Consider the following 7,597-nt stretch of genomic DNA (forward strand, 5'->3'; position numbering starts at 1 on the left):
GAAATGAAAGGGTAAAAACACTCTGTTTTTAACAGCATGATTGGGGAAATGAAATATTCATCAGGATAGATGTGACTTCAGTTACAACAGCAACACATTGGCGCAAACTTCAACAACAGCGTGCTTACCACCCTACCCCGATAAACCGAAACACAGGCCAGTATCTTGCAAACATGATATTCTAATTGGGATTGTTTTATTTAATTTTTCTGGAAATTAATTACAGAATTTGTTTAGTTAATAGAGGCATTAACAGAACTGTTCTTGTCACTCTCCTAAGAGGCAATGAAGCAAAGCAGTGGTGAAACAGTGACCGACTCCAAGGGAGAAGAGTCAGCCCCTCTGCCAGCATCACTGTCACTCCTCCGTGCCACTGAAAGAAGTCAGTTGTGGCCCTCAGTTACGCTCCCTGCTAATTACAATTCTGCCCTTACTTCATGCAGAGTGGAACTGGGCAATTTGTTGGCTATATGCCAATACAAATGAGTTTGTAAATATATAAACTACATGGAAACAGATTCTTGTTTAGCTTTACTTACTATGATTTAGTCTAGACTAACAGGCTAAAATTATGAATCAGTTCCTTCTGGAATAGTGTTGTGCTTCAAATTCATTATTCAGTCAAACTCAGAGCCAACAAAATAGCTGTTCTGCAAGTTGGTAAACTGGGAAACCACAGAGAATCAGAACCCCTTCTATTTACAGGAAGGATGACAGCCTAAGGGTACTTCATCCCAATAATAACAACATTCAAGTACCGGTGCCCAGGTCATGACAAGCCATGACCCTCCCCATAGCTCCTTCAGGAAGCTGGCTCGATGCCACCTTTTATCAGCAGCAACTGACAGTGCAACTTATCAGTGCAACTTTAATGAACAAGAAGAAAAAATTAGTATTATATCCTTCAAAATCTCCTTTGACCAGTTGAGCAGTTCTGTATATATATATATATATACACACAGGGAGTCACACCAAGGCAGTATAAGAAATACAATAACTGACTGAGTAAAATTCAGGTATCATTAAGCAGTACTTCCCCCTTTTAATATAGGATTTAAAAAATAAAGAGTACAATCTAACTATAACTGAGTGATATTCATTAATATACCAAAGGAAATGAATTGTCTATTACAGAACATGGGATCAAGCAGTACAGACACTGGGAACAGGGAATTGCAGTCCTTCAACAGAGCCTTCCATCCCAGTGTTATTTCTACTACATTTTCTCTCTCTGACAGAAAAACGCGAGAAAATAAAAAGACAGTGTTGTCTAAAGCAATATCACTGCAAAATGAGATAAGTCCAGTACAAAAGCTGGACAAAGCAATATTAAGGGTTTCAATCACAGTTACTAGCAAGGGAATTCAGGCTCCAGATCACAGCATCTGGCAAGTTTCAACTTCTCTGACTAGCAGGAGAAACATTCCTCTTATGTTACTGCATTCCTTTATTGAGTAAATTAATTTATCATAAAATGAATAAATTAGGCTTTTGTTTAGGCTTCCATATTTAAATACATTTTCCAAGCACTTTCTATATATCTTTAGATTTTTTAAAAGATAAATTACTTTAGCTTGAAAGAGTATTGTATTTGGTCACTGTATTAATGATTTTGATTTTGTAGGAAAGTAACAACTATTGGAACAAGTTAGTTTAAAAATAGCAGTTGTCTCAGATTAAAATAATAAGCTATTCAAACAGTCCTTACGCACAGCACAATACCAAATCTTGTTGTCTATATGCACCCACCCACAGCTCTAACATTCACTAAATCCTACCGGGTTAAAATCTTTTCAGGTGCTCTGTGAAACAACTGCTTTTCAACTGGCACGTTTATGTCCTGTATATATGCCTGACACTAATGTTAACTAAGTGTTAAGAAAAAAAAATCTACTTTAACCTCTTAAATTTCCACCTGAAATGGGAAAAATATGTCTGGATCACCATAAAATCTATTTCCCACCCTTTCAGTAGGCAAGCAACATTGCTGAAATAAGAGTAATCTTTGCATAGGAAATTTAGGAATGCTCCTGAACATTGTATCAGGATGTTTTGTGTAGCTTGACACATGGGAAGAGAATAGGCAGTCAGTCTTTTTTTTTCTGCAGTAAGTATTCTTCCACACACCTGTAGCCAAATCTCTAAGGACACAAGATGATTTCTGAATCACAGGTCAGTCTTATCTCAGAATTAAGGAGAAAAGTGCACATGGCCAGCAACTTTGGGATGAATACCATAATAAAGTAAGATTACGTTACTACTCATTCAGTAAAATTGACAGCTAGTAGTATTTCTTGCCTTGTGTTACAAGTTGTTAATTACTTCTATTGTCCTGTTTTCACATGAAAACACAAGTTATGTTAGGACAATAAGTCCTTTAAGTATGGGTCCTTTACTAGAGTAATGCGTCTAAGGCTGGGGAATTACATGCCATAATCCAGATTTCAAAATATATGAGCAGAGAGGTCTAAGAGTTTACAGCTTTTTCTGTTAAACTGCTGTGGTGGTGGCAGAAGTAAGCTCTTATTTTTATTTCAAGAAAATGCTTTGCACAAGAAGATGTCCTAATCAAGAGCTTGCTGCAGATAACTTGTAGCATCCTGATTAAAACATTTATTTTTAAACCTGTCAGTCATTACTGTGTGCTATTAATGTGTAACTTGGAAGCTTATTCATAAATATGTGACATTTGGGTCACTGAGTGAATTGCAATGATGGAATTATCGATCAAATTTGGAAGAGTACAGTATAATGTTTGGGAGGTGTTTTAAATGTTTTTTAACACCTTTCACTTATCTCCTCGCTCAACATTTACAAAGATCTTTTTTAGCATAAAAATCCCTGTTTATCAAACAGTGATACAGGAAGAAGTTGTTTACGTTTTCAGAAGTACCAACATACATCACTTATGACAAAAAAACCAAGCACTCCATAAGAAATGCTCAATCACTGTCAATCATACACACTAAAATATACATAAACCAAAGCATGTGGTATGAACTGTATTAGATTCAAACTGAACACAGAATTACAACTATAACAAACAAAACCCAAATAATTACTAGTGACTCACAGGCCTATTTACACATCTCACCAAACTATTGGAAAGGTAGGTAACCATAGAAACCTGTCAGCCTAAATTCAGCACTTCAAAATTTGTATTTAGCTTAAAATGCAGACAATTCTGTTACTATTTGACAAAATCCGCATTTTTAAAGGCTTTAATTTTTGCTTTGGTACTTAAATAAATGCTTAAAATTATTTCATCTGTTGGTTGCTAATAATTTGCCTTTTGTATTTGATTTTACCCAAGTAGAAATTGCAGTTCACTCTCTCAATATAGAATGTTAATATATTTTATTATTGCAAATTAATTTCTAACATTTCTTTAATGAGTGAAATTAAATAACAATGTAAAACAAACACTTCTGCACTTGCTATTAAATGTTTTGCAATAGACTTTTTTAAGCTGCACACCAGCAGAAAAGAGAAATTACTCAAATTAACTGTTAAAGCTGAAATGCTAATAGCCTTTTCAACTTATAGTTCTTTTTCACTGACAATTGCAATTTGCATGGCTTAAAATTTAATACTATCATTAGTACTAATGTCCTATATTTTACTTCATAATCTAAATGAGTAAAATATTATTTTTGTAGTTCACTGGTTCTTATACTTAGGCTGTAACGTTCAGTGTGTATTTCATTATGTAGATGAGCAATGGAAGTTGTCTAACATGATTTAAATGGGTCAACAGTATTTTCCTATTCACATTAATCATCCAGACAGCCACACACAAAAAAATAGCCTTGAAAACTAACCTAGGAAATCTCTTTTTATCACTGACTCTTCCCAGCACTCCAACAACAGCAAACACATGTTCCAGGAGTGGGGCTCTGGGAAGGCCAGGCTGGGCACTGCTCCCCTCGGCACAGCTCCCCGGGCTGCCTGCGGCCCCGTGCCAAGAATGATTCTCGTCCTGCCAACCTCAATGGGAGCTGTGTGTTGACAAACTGAGCAAATCTGAATCGGCAAAATTCATTCCTGGCACGGGGACACACAACTGTGCTGAAAGCAAAGGCTCGCTGCCTGCTCCGCTGCGCTGGCAGCCGGCTTCTTCTGGTGTAAACACACTTGTCAGAGCTCCCACTAAAGTCAAAGGACACAGGATGAGGCCATTTATTGCCAATTGTTTATAAAACACATAAAAATTAAGGGTTCTATTCTCAAGCCATGTAACTGCTATCTACGGCCCACTTCATATATGGCATGTGGCAAATAAAATGGCAATTTATAAATAACATAGCCCTTCCAGAGAAAGGGAAGCCGTTCTAATAAATGCTAAAGGGAAAAACATAAGTATAAAACAGACAGAAAGGAACAGAATGATTGTCTACCATTCAGACTAATTTATTAAAAAATATATTATTAAGCTAAACAAAAAAAAAAAAAACCAAAACACCTCATTTCTGAACTATCTTCACCAGATTATTCACCCACTTTGTACAGTTTATTGTTTATTGGCTTATTCTATTGTCTGATTTTCTAAGGTAGACAGAGTAAACAAGGAGTCTGCAAGAATTCAAGTCTCAAACTCCTTTTACTAGACCAAAAAGGGTTTACACAGTCTTTTCTGCACAGATAGTAAATCTCTAAGAAGAAATAAATGTTTTGCTTTCCATAAGATGAAGAAAATGTAACTTGCCAGCAAAATATGACAGGCAATTCTCCTGAGCATGTTTAGCTACCTTGTCTGCAAAACTGGGCAGTAATCTATGAAATTCTCTATAGGGATATCCATTTAATCAATTACTAATTTGTAAACTCAACTCAGAACTTCTCAAGTCAGTCAATTACATGCTAAGAATCCTGCTGCATTATTTTTTCACACGGAAAATGGGAAGTCTATCTCAATGTACATGCATGGCCTACTGAAAAGTGATGTGACCGTGAATCTGAGTCTTACAGCCCCGGCCACAACTTCTTAAATGTCAAGGCTCCTGATCGGACTCAGCAGGCAAAAAGCTACAATGAAGTTGATTCTGATGTGGCTGTTCCCCTGGCAATGGCACAGTCAATGAAAGCCTTATGTCCATGCCTGGGCCATGCTTTCTCATCCTGCAGTGGTTGGTAGTCCATGGTCACCGCTTGTCACACCGGAGAAGACACGAGAGAACTGCTGCCTTTCCCCACACACATCAGCAGATTATTTTTATCTGCTAGAACTTCCAGCTGCCAACCTCACCAACCTGTTTGCAAGACACATCTGGCTTCCACAGCTGGGGATACTGTTGAAGCAAGCTCTGCCCAAGTCTTCCCATCAGCTACCTCATTCTATACCTGATTTTGTGAAGCAGATTTACAGAAGAGTTATTTGGACAAAACAGCCTCCAAATGAACAAAAACAAGACTGTATTTATCAAGGAGATTTTAGAAACAGCCACTTCTACAGTCTTTGGTTTTCTCTGCAATTACATTTTTGCCAGAAAACATGTATTAGTTAAGGAGAGTACTCTACAACTCAAAACTCTTAGACAACATAATGTTACTACTCAGAAAGCTGCTGGGACAGTTATACCAGCAAAACAAATTCTTGCTGGTACAACTTGATCTTTTTGAGCAACTGATTTAAACTTCCCCAGAAGAGAACTCTTCTCATGAGATGAGCTTCTGCTGATTTAGCAGGGTGTATTAGAGCATGAATAAATTTTTATAAACCCAGACAAGACCCACTACTGTATTTACTTCTTTAAAGAACACCCATTTCTACCATTTCTACTCATAGGAATTATGTTAATAATAATCAGTGCAGAACAACGAGAAATGGTTCAGAGAGATCAGACCTGCCTAGCACCTCACAGGTGTTAGTTCAAAAAGGACATGGCAATGACATTGAGCCTTGTCTTCACCTACCATTTCAACCACGAGGCACAAGTGTGACTCGATGCTCAGACCTGCACAAATGACTACAGGCAACACCTCCTCTCAGTGTCAACCCAGCATGTCTTTGTGAGATGCCTATCCACCTTGTCCAGTGGACAAGGACCTCACCTCAACAGCTCTAGATGAGTTTACAAGCACACTCAAGAGTTGAGAAGTCAAGCAGAATACAAGCATATGTGCAGTGACTGCACCATTTCTTACATAAAGCATGTCCATTTTACATGGAGGGATGCTAGGAGTTCACTGTTGCTTCTGCCCAACTCCATCTTCACCTGTGTCTATCAGTACATCTGAGACTGAACAGCTGGAATTTATATGAGAGACAAACCTGGCATTTTCTTTCAATGTTATACCACATCTATTGACTTTCTTTTTTAAAAAATACCTAAGTCAGGATGTAATTTAAATTTATGTACAAGAAAGCATGAAGCAGATAATCTGAGAAGTGTACAAATTTCTACAGAGAACATCCAATATGCTGTAAGTATCAAAGTATAAATTCAGAACGTGTTCATTACTGCAATAGTTCTTCATGGTTCAAAATAAGCTTGATCTAAAACAAAACTCAGCTTTAAACAGGTTTTAACAATGAATACCTGAACATAAATATTTTTAAAATGTGAAAGCTGGAGACTTTATAGAGCTGGTTAGAGTGGCTGTTATTTATAACCTAAACTCAAAAGAGAATAGTGCGACTTTCAAAAATACCCATGGAAGTTTTCTCAGGCTGCTAGAAGAGTATGTCTGCCAAAAGACCTCCAAGGAGCTCTGAAGAGCCCTTTATTCTCCCTTCTAAGGCTTCCATGCAGCAGAGCAGCTTGTTGAACACTCGGTTTTTAACAGTCTCCTTTTTCTTCAGAAATTACGAAGGAAAAGATATTACTGATTTGGAGAGGACATAATCTCTAAAAGGACAACAAACAAACTTTCCGTACCTTGTTTCTATGTCATAAAATCTTTCCAAAGTTTTTCACTCAAATGAAGTTTTCAATATGAAGTACCTTGAGGGAATTAAAAATAAAAAAATTTCTAACTTCCCTTGTCCTCCAAGGAACAGCCAGTTATCATGTAGATAAAGCCTTTTGCCAATGAACAGTCCAGTTGGTAACATTTACCATCCACTTGTCCTAGATAATTTTAGAAACATAGCAATATAACATAATAACTGTGACAAAATAGAGAATTCTAGAGACACTTATTATACTAAACATAATTACATACAATATTTTCCTGCCTGAATTGCATCCAATAAACTACAGGACCTTACCCTGTGGTATGCAAATTTTCATGCATACTGTCTTGCATTTTACTCCTACAATTAAAACATGCACTATTCTGGTTACATGACACATCTTATGAAGTGAGGGTGACTGCAGTTAAGTAATTACATATGACTGTGAATCTATTTAAGATGGGACATTTGTTTCCATCACATCTCTAACCCAGTGCAGCAAACCAAGATTGGGGCTAAAGTGAATATTTAATTATCCAAGCTGGACAGACTACATGGTTCTGATACATAACAAATGATATGCAGCTGTTTACAACTTGTGACTCAACAAAACCTGGGAATTTGATAGCAAGACTTTTATTCAAAAAGCAAGTCAGTTAACAGTTTTTTTCAGCTTTCCACATGGGAGTCCACATTGCCCCT

This window comes from Cinclus cinclus, chromosome 9 (assembly GCF_963662255.1).
Source record: "Cinclus cinclus chromosome 9, bCinCin1.1, whole genome shotgun sequence".
NCBI lineage: Eukaryota > Metazoa > Chordata > Aves > Passeriformes > Cinclidae > Cinclus > Cinclus cinclus.